Source organism: Mizuhopecten yessoensis, unplaced genomic scaffold (assembly GCF_002113885.1).
Source record: "Mizuhopecten yessoensis strain PY_sf001 unplaced genomic scaffold, ASM211388v2 scaffold7695, whole genome shotgun sequence".
NCBI classification, from domain to species: Eukaryota; Metazoa; Mollusca; class Bivalvia; order Pectinida; family Pectinidae; genus Mizuhopecten; species Mizuhopecten yessoensis.
In genome coordinates, this window is record NW_018407176.1 from 170,420 (window position 1) to 183,997 (window position 13,578).

A 13,578-nucleotide genomic window follows, 5' to 3' on the forward strand; every position below is an offset into this window, starting at 1 on the left:
CTTTAAGGTAAACTAACATTAAACAAAAGTAATCCATTGACAGGCAAATAAGTTGTATATACATAGAGAACATCTGCATTAATAGCAAACATTAACTTGACAACTGATTTTAAATTCATTAACAATAAATGTTCAACATTGTGTTTTAAAAGTGAAAGTATCAGTCTCATTTAAATTACTCTAATTTTGTAAGTACAATTTCTGTGGTTTACATCACTCATTTTCACGGTCAGAATTATCAGCTGAACTGTCTGTACCATCATCAATAATAGGAGACAGATCTCTTAACAGCCTTTCCACAGTCTCCGGAATGATAGATTTGAAATGCGTTCTGTCAAATTCAAAAGGAGAGTGCATCACTTTCTGCTGCAGTTTACGTCCATTGTGAAATGTCCAAATGTCCAGTTTCTGCAATTTTGATAACAAACTTGTTGTGACATCGGATCTACTACGAACCTTATGACTGGTCTTCACAGTTTTAATTTTTGTTGGCATGTCAAACATTTTACAGACACTTTGTATTACAGGTGCTGCTTTTGTGACATTTACAATAGCTTTCTCGATTTTGTTTGCTCCTAGACCACGGATAAGTTCTTTTAAAAACTTAACTTCATTTTCCTTGTGTAAGTCAGCTGCTTTGTTTTTTCCAATACCACCAGTAGGATTGACAATAGAAGCTGCTCTTACTTTCATTGACATCCTTGGTGACAGAATGTGTTCAGTTTTTAAGATGTAATCTATACATTCAGTAAGATATTTTGACAGGTAAGAGTGACTGTAGAAAAAAAGTATCATTTGTTTCAAAATTACATTTATTCTGTCTATATCACCCTCAAGCAAAGCGTCTTTCATTTGAAGAATAACAAAGTACCACTGCATAAAATTCACCACATAATTGTTCAGATCATCATTGATGACACATGGTTTGAATAGTTCAAACTTCATTGGTACTGACACTCCTGGAATATTGATAACACACCCATGACAAACGGTATTCAAGTTCAGTGACACAATAATCTTCTTTCCACTAATGTCTAAAATAATATTGACAGTATCATTGTCAATCAAGGGTGACTTTGTTATGAAAATTGATGGTGGCTGTGTTAGAGCTGTTACAGTAATCTGTGCATCATCATCTATTGGCCCCTGAAAATATAAATGAATTATAAAACTTAAAATTCAAATTCTTTATTATAAGAAAGCTCACAATTGAACATGGTTATAAGTTACAAAGAGATGTGAAGAAAATAATACAAAAGACAATACTGAGTTAAAAATTGACAAAACAAAAACAAATAAACATTATTTATTAACCAAGGGAGACACCCAGAAGGTGTTTATCTTATAACTTCTATACTTTTTTATGTTCTGCCATTCAGTAGGTACCATCTAGATATGAGAATAATACAAGTTGATGAGCAGACATGATAGTATTAATTCCTTGCACAGGGTGTTGACCCTCCAGTTATAATCTATTTCAGTCACTTGAGTAGTGTATCTATTCTACAATTTTTTAAGATTAAGCAAACAGAGGTTAATTTTGTTTTTGTGAAATGAAACTGACATACTTAACCTTAAATGTATATTTTACTGAATGTATTTTTAACAAATAGATGTACATGTATTATGGTAGTTACCGCCAGTTGAAATGGTATAAATATTTCTCCTACAACTTCATCCATAATTTTGTTGAAAACTTCCAACTTTTTGGCATTGATAAAGTTGTTGATGCTCTCGGAAATAGCAGGATGTACTGGCTTCCCTTCTACACTGTCCATGTTAAAATGTTTCAGTAAGTATGCGATGAAGTAACTGTTTCCACAAGTCAACACAAGTCTTCATGAGCCTGCAGTAAAGAAACAGACAAAATTTAATAATAAAAAAATGTAAACAAGAGTAATCCCATTGTACGTACATAAACTTAAACCCTTAAAAGTTTCTGTCACAAATTAAATAGCATATTCATATGACTGGGACATCTGTTTCATGATTTTAAAATAGTAGGTCAGTGACCTAATTTAGGATACACTTCTCTCCTACATGCTCTATTAGGTAAGGTATAATGATCCTAGAGTAAGTACTATAGGAGATATGAGCCAAACAAAGTTTTACTTTACTATGTTATAGTTCTGAGAAAGTAGGTCACAGTGACCTAATTATGGTACACTGCACTTCCCTAGCACTAAAGTTGAAATCCCTAAAGATCTCTTCACATACCCAAAGATACAAATATGTTCCGTTCATTATCATAAGAGTAGAAAATTTGAAGAACTATCCAAATTTACAGATAGATCTCTGATCTAATAGACAGCTTATCACTTGTCCCATGAACCTCAGTCATTATGTTTTATTTTGTCTTTACCTTGAAACGACTCTTGACTTTCCCATTAACATTTGATTGCTGAATCTGTACTTTCAAACTGGCTAAAGTTCCTGCATCCCTACCTTTGGACAAATTCAGGAATTTCTTGCACATCTTCTGTAATATTAAAAATTGAAATTTTCAAAACACAACTTCTTTACATTAGCTGAGGATCAGACCCTGATACACATAAGTGGTGCAGAATTATGTCAGGTAACACATGCCAATGTGAATAACAAAGGTGTACAGGGTTGGTAAAGATATCTTTTACACACAGTTGTACATGTACATAAGTTGAGGACCACCAACATATTTGTGGATATGGATATGGTATTTTTCATGTATTTTCTTCTCTTCACATTCAGTGATTGTTTAATCAACTTAAATCATCTATATAAATATAAATTATCACTATCATTACATATATATTTCTGTTTTCCTATGGCCTTTTGTATTCCTTCTTATAGTAAATTTGAAAGAGTAATATACAGACATGATGATTAACTTAAGATATGGATAAGGTATTATGTATGTCTCTTTGTAAATATATGAACAAATATGGAAGATAATATACTGTTATGGTTATGATCATATCAATACTGTAAAGGGCCCCATCTCCAGTACTCTTTGCTATTTTCTGGGATAATAAAAAAAATGTCATTCAGTGTTCTTGCTAAGGCTGATATAGATGAAATATAAAATATCATAGCAACTTTTTCCTCATTCAATCAAAGCGTGTACATATACGTACCTCCAGAAAATCCTGAAGCACATGAAACATTTCTACCACTACTGGGTACAGTCGTTCAAATCTATGTGCTGCAGTGTGTGCTCCAGCTCGTAAACCCTTAGCACCTTGCAAACGAACTCTTGTGAGCTGATCACCTCCAACAGGGATTTGTAGATTGTTCAATTCAGCTCCTACAAAACACAATTCATGTACAATCATTGTGATCTAATCCTTAACTTTATCTAGGTAAGTTGACGATCATAATCATTTATAATTCATGTGATTTACCAGTAAATAATAAGGGAATACTTGGGTGTAATAAGTAATGCTCAAAACATTCCAAATTACAACTGATTGTCAATTACAATTGCTTACATGCATTTAATGCATACAGGTGTTACAGTTTACATCAAGTTTACAGATTCAAATTTATAGGCACTGCTAACAATTAGTCAGGTTTAGCTGTTGATAGTTCTTTATTCTCTTTTTGCAAAAATACATGTTGCACCGTTTATTTATTTTTATATAAGGTTGCTCAAATTTCTTATTTGTTCTCTAAACATATTTAATTTAGTTAAGATTAGTCTACCAGTGCTAACTTTTTTCTACCAGCAGCTGTATACCATCTGTTGGTTATCTGAATGTACTCATCCATGATGTGCACACAATCCGAATAAGAAATTTCGTTGTTCAAGGAAACTGGTAAAAGGAATATAGAGGATTTTCTTGTCATCTCTTCCATTAGACCATGGGGTATGTAATTAGGAACAATGCTCTTCATCCAATCATTTCCTTTGCCAGTAGTAGTTTGAGAGTTTCCTTAAAGAGGTCTGTTTCCTTGTTACTAGGAATAAAACTTTGGACGGGCACATCGTCAATGTGAGGAATATCGGAGTTGAGTTCTTTCAGATTTACACGATCTAAAGTAAAGTCACTGGCAAAGAAATGAGAATCTTTATCATGGTTAGTCATCCTTATATCATTTGTTTTGCACTCTGATATCCAAGTTGTCACCGTTTAGTTTTCCATCATGACCATGTGCCAACTCCTGAATAAGGTTACTCTCACTTTCTTCACCAAAGCTTTTAATGATGTTTCGTTTGGAATCCTCTGTTTAAGTAAGATGGATCTTGTTCAATCGAGTCAGTAGCTGTTGAGAAATAAATGATATGTTTAAATCTTAAATTGATACCACTACATTTTAGTTCAGTATTGCAGTTAATCACAATTGTTACATGAAATTTTGATGCATTGAGATTTCATTTATAAAAACCATTGTTTATCTTTATGACTTACATAACCTCTTGTCAATATGTATAAATAATCATGTAGATAAAAACAAAAATCCATAAATGTTATCTCCACTTATTATCATTTCACTTAGAATTTTTTTTCACCTTATTAATATCTATAAATTTCCATTAAACCATAAAATATATACATATACTTACTCAAAGCTGAAAGCATATAAGCAAGGGAAAACAGAGATTCTGTCATACTGTAAAATAAAATGAAATAAAACAAACTGAACACAACAGATTAAACATTAAAAAAAGTTGGTTAGTAGACAAGTAATAACAAAAGGCCCATGGGCTGTGAAGTACTGAACTGATTGAACAATGAGTATATATTGAACCTTTACCATAGAGTGTGCACGTGGCACTGTGCATGGAGCCAGAGGATCAAGATCTAGTCACATCACACAAATATTGATGTTTTAATTGTATACTAGTAGTAAAGTCAATATTATTACATACAATGTAGGCAAATACTTATGTAAACCCAATTTAAAAAAAAAGTATCTGGGGATATGATTATCTGTATATGAATTGATATATACATGTATATATATACTTTAACTGATTCACACACACACACGCATACATGCAAATTTGTGTTTATTAAATATATTACATATACCGGTGACACTGATACATAAGAATTCTTTGAACAAAAACTTCAAAATAATCTGTTTGTATTTAACAATCATATGTCCATCTAGATCAGCACTATGTATATATATATATATATATATATAGTCCCAAAAGCAGCATTCCATTATTTATTGACATTCTGCTAAAGAAACTCTTATAATAATCTGAAAATGATAAGTCCTTAACTTCAGTATAATGATTCGATTTGATTTAAATTGTTCACCCTTCTGTTTATATAATGAGTATATATATAAACATCAAATGAACATATTGTATTCAGGCTGGTACATACTGTCATGAAAAGTAAACAATAGTGGGTGTTTTGTTTCATTGGGGTTTAACGTCCCTTCAACTCATGTCTAGGTCATATCAAGATGATGTCTGCACTGATGGCAACTTTACAGTGCTGTCTCACTGAAATATCACATCGCAGACACAATGCCATGATATATACTTCACTCATCACATTATCCTGACACCGAGCCAAACAGTCCTCATTTTGCCTAATTTTGATGTCTTGGGTTTGATGTGGCTGAGAATCAAACCTGTGCTTACTGGATCATGGGATACATGCTCTACCTCTGAGCCACCGCACCGGTAAAGTGAACAATTAACCTGAATAGAGGATCAATAATAAACAGCATATCACTGGATTTAACTTTTAATTTAGGCACTGACTTTGAAACAAAATCATGATAATCACACATTCAGGAAGAGAGCTATAAATAAATTTCCCATGTTGTCTAATATAATCATTCATATTACTATGATTAAATTCAATATATATCAGTATAACTGATAGTTATAATATTGATACACTAATTATATTATTCTTTTATTTCATCAAACAAAATAAACATAAACGTAACACTTTCAAAAGAATTCCAAGACTTCATTACTCATAATTAACCAACCTTATTAATTTTCTTTAGGTATCTATAAATTCATAATAAATTGTTGGTTGTTAATTTAATAGCTAGATTTGAATATTTGTTTATTGTTTTTAAAATAACCTCTGTTGGTTTGTAAATGACAATTTTAGATTAATTTTAAAACATGTCTGAATAGATTATATTTTTGTAAATAAATTTTGAATTCTTGCATAAATATAATATAACATTTTTTTACGAATCCTGAAATTCTGATGATTAAGATAACCATTGTAGACAATGGTAATCAATGTCTTGCATTTCCCATCTTAAACAGAGAACTGTTTATTGTTGAACAACTAGAATAACATGTATACCTTATTATCTGCATGGTACCTCACTGCCATTGTTGTATACAGCCTCTGTATCCCCGACACCTGGTTGTTTCTGCTATGTAGTATCATACCATAGATTGTTGAAATGGTGGCAATCTTAGACTCAAACTTTATCTTGTTGCCTAAAGCACATGTTATTGTGCTTAACAATTCAGAACATTCCTTTGATATCTCTTGAATAATATTCTCAAAAAAAAACTTTGTCTTAAATAAAGTGGATTTTTGTTATACAGCACACTACGCCCTGGTGCACACATGGATTGTATTTTTTTGTCAATAAATGAAAAGAAAATATCACAGTTCGCTTCTGAGCTTATGGTATCAAACATAGATGTTATCCTCTCATACGTGCACGTGTGTTCAACATCTTCATCCTCCTCCTTGACAAGTAGAGGTTTAAGGTACGAGTGGTCCTCATTGATGTTTTTGCATATATCATTTGCATCCTTGTCGAGTAGCAACGAATGTTCCTCCAAGTCTAACAGTACATCTTCGCTTACACATGCAGCTGATTCATCATTAAACACTATCTGACGCCTCCGTTTGTTATGGGTATCAATATTTAGGTTTTTAATTTTCCACCGACTTTTCCAGTTGTTGAGCTATAGTCAACTTCAATGCAGAGGGTGGGGTCTTTGCACATCGTTTTAAGTTTCAAGTACGGTTAAAAAATGTTAGCTGTACATTTTCTTCTGCAATATCACGATAGTTCTGCCATTTACCAAGAAACACAATACATTGATCACATATGAAAATTCGATCTAACAATGAAGCACTTATTTCTAGTGACGTAAACTTAGACAATAATAAATGAACATTTAAATAACGAGCTTTGTTGTTATCTAGGCTATGAAGCCTCTTTAATATGCTTGCACAGGTCAAACACTTTCTTTGGACTATATTTTGTGCCACATCTAAGGACGCCGCCATTACCTCTACACCTCGGATTTACAAGCTGCACCAAGAGATACCGAATACGGCATACATTCGAGGTATGATTCCGCGCCTAGCCGGAATTGGAATGTTGTAAACGGGAGCTGTACACGGTAAAGCATTAAATCGGAAGCCTCAATTTCGTATTTCTTTACCGGAAATGAAGTATGTGAAAGTGAAAGTAGGAGTTTAATGCCACCAAATATACGTCTGGTTATAGCGGTATTAACATTATTTCAAAAGGTTAAGCATTATAAAGTAGATGGGGGTAAATATGGTTGAGAAAGGGATGTTCATATGCATTTCATAACTGAAGGAAAACGATCCCAATACATGTATAACTTACAATTTAGTTATTAAAATGTTTTTTCTTGATTTTCTTCACGGATTTAATGTTTTAAAAGAAATTTGATAAAATTGTATTATTACCGTACAAATTCACAGACAGGTTATGGACATTTATTAATTGTTTCAGACTGGTTATAAACTTATATTAACTATAACAAACATATTAGGAACATTTATTAATTGTTTCGGGCTGCTTATAAACTTGTATTAACTATAACAAACATTAGAAACATTCATTAATTGTTTCGGGCTGCTCATAAACTTGTACTAACTACATGTATAACAAACATATTAGGAACATTTATTAATTGTTTCAGACTGGTTATAAACTTGTATTAACTATAACAAACATTAGAAACATTTATTAATTGTTTCGGGCTGCTCATAAACTTGTACTAACTACATGTATAACAAACATATTAGGAACATTTATTGATTGTTTCAGACTGGTTATAAACTTGTATTAAGTATAACAAACATATTAGGAACATTTATTAATTGTTTCAGACTGGTTATAAACTTGTATTAACTATAACAAACATATTAGGAACATTTATTAATTGTTTCAGACTGGTTATAAACTTGTATTAACTATAACAAACATATTAGGAACATTTATTAATTGTTTCAGACTGGTTATAAACTTGTATTAACTATAACAAACATATTAGGAACATTTATTGATTGTTTCAGACTGGTTATAAACTTGTATTAACTATAACAAACATATTAGAAACATTTATTAATTGTTTCAGACTGGTTATAAACTTGTATTAACTATAACAAACATATTAGAAACATTTATTAATTGTTTCAGGCTGCTCATCACAGACATGGGAACCTATTTTTTTATTTACTGTTTCAGACTGGTCATACACCTTTATTTATTATCACAGACAGGCTATGGATCTTGAATTATATTGCTTCAGATAAAATTGTTTTAACTATCACAGACATTAAGGGAACATACTTATGTATTTGTAATTCTATGTTCTATCAATACATTGCAATTGTCATGTAAGGAACATAAATTCATTGTTTCAAACTGGTTATAAACTTGTATTTACTTGTACTATCACAGACAAGAAGTAATATTTCATTATTTAATACATATATACAGATTAGTGATATTTCATCATCAGGTGCATGTTCTTTAAAGTCTTCGAGATATTGACCACTAGATATATTTTGTAGAGATACAATTGTATTTTGTGACCTAAAAGGCGTTTCACACAAGCCAAATACATGGTTACAACATGCACTTTATTACCATTCAAATATAAGATATCATGGTAACACAGATATTGATATAATGAGAAAATAAATAAATAAATAAAACTATTTTCCATTTAACCCCCTCCCCAAAAAAACATCAATAGCAATATATATATAGGAACCTCTCTGTAGTAAGTAATTGCATGTGTTATATCAGCCGCCTGTGATAGTAAATACATGTGTAATACATGTCTGTGATTGTAAATACACATGTAATACATGTCTGTAGTAGTAATTACATGTGTAATACCTGTATATGATAGGTATATATGTGTAATACCTGTCTGTGAAAACTTATAGAATATATCATGTGTAATACCTATCTGTGATAATATATACATGTGTAATACCTGTCTGTAGTAGTAATTACATGTGTAATACCTGGCTGTAGTAGTATATATATTGCTGAGCATCAAAATTTGGATACACTTTTGTTAAGATTTTGCCAGGAGACTGGTCCTAACTCAGTGCCTGTTGTTTATCATAAAATATAACAAAGATGTCTTTACAAAGAAATATTGAGAAGGTTATATAATGATAGTATATAAGAAGTGGTTTACAGAGTATATAATGAGTGATATGCATAGTATACAGAGAGTGGTATACAAAGTATATAAATAATAGTATATAGAGAGTGGCATACAGGGTACATAAAAAGTGGTTTACAGAATACACAGGGTGGTATACAGAGTATATAAAGAGTGATATGCATGGTATACATAGAGTGGTATACAGGGTATATTAGAATTTGTCTATATAGTACACAAAGAGTGGTATACAGTATCTGTAAGAAGTGGTAAACACAGCATATAGAGTGGTTTACACAGTATATAAGGAGTTGTATGCATAGTGTATACATAGAGGGGTATACAGTATATTAGAAGAGTGGTATACAGAGTATGTAAGGAGTTGTATACACAGTATATAAGGAGTGGTATACAGCTTATAAAGAGAGATATACAGGGTATATAAGGATTGGTCTTGTAACATAGTATATAAAGAGCGGTATACAGGGTATAAAAAATTGGCCTACATAGTATATTAAGAGTGGTATACAGAGCATAGAGAGTGGTATAAATATTATACAGAGAGTTGTATTCAGAGTATAATTGAGTGATAAACAGAGTATAGGGAGAGTGTTATATGGTTGTACAGAGTATATAAAAAGTTTACCACTTCCTAATATTCTATATACACTTTTTAGTCCCCCACTGGTTCCCGGGGGATTATAGGTTTGCACTCTGTACTTCTATACTATTTCACCTGGAGTAACCAGAATTGGTGTACAAGGACATCTAATTCTTGGGATGGAGGAGTGCAAGAAGTATGTATCAGGATACTTTCCTAACAGTAGATACATTCTGACATAATAGGGACTGTTTGTTAAATATAGAAATCATTACCTTTGGGAGACTTTGGATTGCCTTACACATAATACTTTGCCTTGTTTTATATATATATATATAATGTATACTTTATACAAATAATACTATCTTTACATATTTTGTATACTGTTTCTATAATTAGTTATGTATATGAAATATATCCTGAGACAGTTTTCAAATATACATGTATATCATCTACTTGCTGAATGTTGTTGATGGATTTACCTCATAAAGCTTCATTATTTATTGTGTAAGGGTATACTCTATAATACAGCCTCATTACATAAGGTAACATATTTATCATCTCTGTTATATATAGTGTCTACTCATTTTCCAGAAGATACGATGTACATGATACAAAATACATACATGGTATGTTTTCCGGTAAAGAGAAAAATAAGAGATTTCATCTTCGAAAACCTACTCTTCCTGAATGACTGCCAAAACTGTAGCATATCTCAGGTCTAATAAAACATGGAAATTGTTGAGATCCCCCAGCTGATATTTCTTGTACGGTTAGAGGTAATCAACAACTTTTAATGAAAAATAAAAATCCGGGTGAGTTATTAATAATTAACTTAACTTAATAATTGCACCTGTGCTTCTTGTTCTAGAGAGGCCACAATATGGGAACATAATTTGGAAACTCCAGCACAAGCAAATATATTATATTTCCTGTGCATGCAATCAATATGAACCAATCGGACAACTATTATAAAGATGAGGTAGTGACCTTACCTACAGAGAATATGGACCTGACATAAACCTCATGTATATGTGCATGTATACTTGATGTATAGGTGTAATATTAATCTGATGTATAGAAGGTGTATACCTGATGGATCATATGGGAGGTGTGTATACCTGATCTATAGGTGTGTATACTTGATTTATAGGATATGTATCTGATCTATAGGATATGTATACCTGATGTATGGGAGGTGTATACCTGATGTATAGGATGTATAGGAGGTGTAAACCTGATCTATAGGAGGTGTATACCTGATCTATAGGAGGTGTATACCTGATCTATAGGTGTGTATACTTGATCTATAGGATATGTATCTGTCTATAGGATATGTATACCTGATGTATGGGAGGTGTATACCTGATGTATAGGATCTATAGGAGGTGTATACNATAGGAGGTGTATACCTGATCTATAGGATATGTATGTATATCTGATGTATAGGATGTATACCTGATGTATAGGATATGTATACCTGATCTATAGGAGGTAAATACCTGATGTATGGGAGGTGTATACCTGTTCAATAGGAGGTGTATACCTGATCTATAGGATATGTATGTATATCTGATGTATAGGATGTATACCTGATGTATAGGATATGTATACCTGATCTATAGGAGGTGTATACCTGATGTTTAGGATGTATATGATATGTATACCTGATGTATGGGAGGTGTATACCTGATCTATAGGAGGTGTATACCTGATCTATAGGAGGTGTATACCTGATCTATAGGAGGTGTATACCTGATGTATGGGAGGTATATACCTGTTCAATAGGAGGTGTATACCTGATGTATAGTTGATATCTGACTTATTGGAGCTGATGATGGATGTATAGGTAATGTATGGGAGGTTTATATTTGTAGTAGAGAAGGTGTATATATTTGATTTATAGAAGGTATATAGCTGATGTTTATGAGGTGTATATCTTAAGTTTCCAAAATTCCCTGCTATACATATGTAATTTTTGTTTTTGTCATATCACAACAAATAACAATTGCATTACAACTCAGGTGACCTGTTAGGCCCATGGGGCTCTTGTTTTAAAGTACTGTATTAGTTGGATGTGTTGATATTGGCTTCCAATAATAATTCCCCTACTTACCTATAATTAGATGCGGGTTACAGGGACATGTCACATGCTTATTTTAAAAGTGTGCAGCAAAATATGTATATACTGTGATGCCCATATTTATCATATATAATATCTTCCATTGTATATAAAAATGTGTACCTGGTAGTATTTGACATGTCCCTATAGGTCGAAGGTTATGGAATTATGCACTATAGAAATATTCAAATTTCAAATATTTCATATCAATATGGATCGAGTGTCAGTGCTATATTTATTTTTTTAAACTGTTTAAAACAGTTGATTCTAAAACAGAATTTGTTCTGTATCAAAAAAAAGAAAGAAGATTTTTGGGCCGAAATATCTATCCTAGATTTTATTATTAAAAAGAGTTCTACAATACTTATCCACAAGTTTTTGAGTCTTGAGCCCAAATTTTAAGCACAAATCAGTAAACTGAATATTTCTCTTGGAATCTGCTTCAAACTTTAGGGGGAAAGTCCGTTTACCATATGCTCCCCTGTGTAATAAAATTCATATGGAAAAGACATTCTTCATTTTTGAAATTACATCTAAGTTCCCTAGTTTATGATCTAGTGCCAGCAGAAATCAATACATTTTGTTTAAAACAAACAAGACAAGTGATGTGAATGATAAATGTTGAATCAACTTACTCAGCTTTCTGACATCAACTATCTGTATATATTTACCTCAAAATTGCTGTAAAAACGGCATACCTCGGGTAAACAGATGTCAAAGAAACCATGACCTCATCATTAATAATATAAAACAAATAATAACACCCCCTCCCCAAATCAAACCAAACTAGAATTCTTCAACGAGGCTGTGTACTAAAAATAACATAAATCCAGATGAATTTTACAATCTCACTTTATATTTGAGCATGTGGCGACTGATTATGATGACAATAATTATGCGCTCTTACCGAGTTTGGCATCATTACAGCTGCACTTAACTGGACCGTCACTATATAAATCCTCAGCAAACTTCTTTCATTTGTCTCATTCTGGTTGAAAATGACGTGCAACAGATTAATAAATGACAGTGATTCTCAACAATAAGAACTATTTCTGAACCTTTATCTTTTAGGCCAACAAAACTAAATTGTCATTTGAATAATCAAACATGAAGCAACTTCACAGGCATTTTTTTAAGGTCCCGTGCAATGGCTCTTCGGGACACTCGAGTTTCTTTCGGAAAAGTTTATAACTCGGGATTATTCCAGCCATTTTGGTTTATAATAATGTGAGCTTCCCAACACCAATCTTTTAAAATTTATGCGTAAATATAATAATTAATATTTAAATATATCAACTAAACTTATCGATAATATTTTATATTGGTGTTAGTTATACTTCCTGTTGAAAAATACGAAAATTTCCGAGCTAGTTTTACACAGCTCCCGTTTATCGGACTCCCGGAATTGGCCGAGAAGTTGCGATTGATGTCAGAGGTCCTTAGTACATTACCAAAGTACAATATCCACAGTAATATGTCAGA

General features: G+C 32.0%; 1 pseudogene; it reads right to left on the bottom strand.

Moving 5' to 3' along the window:
* Positions 1–213: 213 nt before the first annotated feature.
* Positions 214–13,578, bottom strand: part of LOC110454145 — a 22,138-nt pseudogene continuing 8,773 nt past the window's right edge.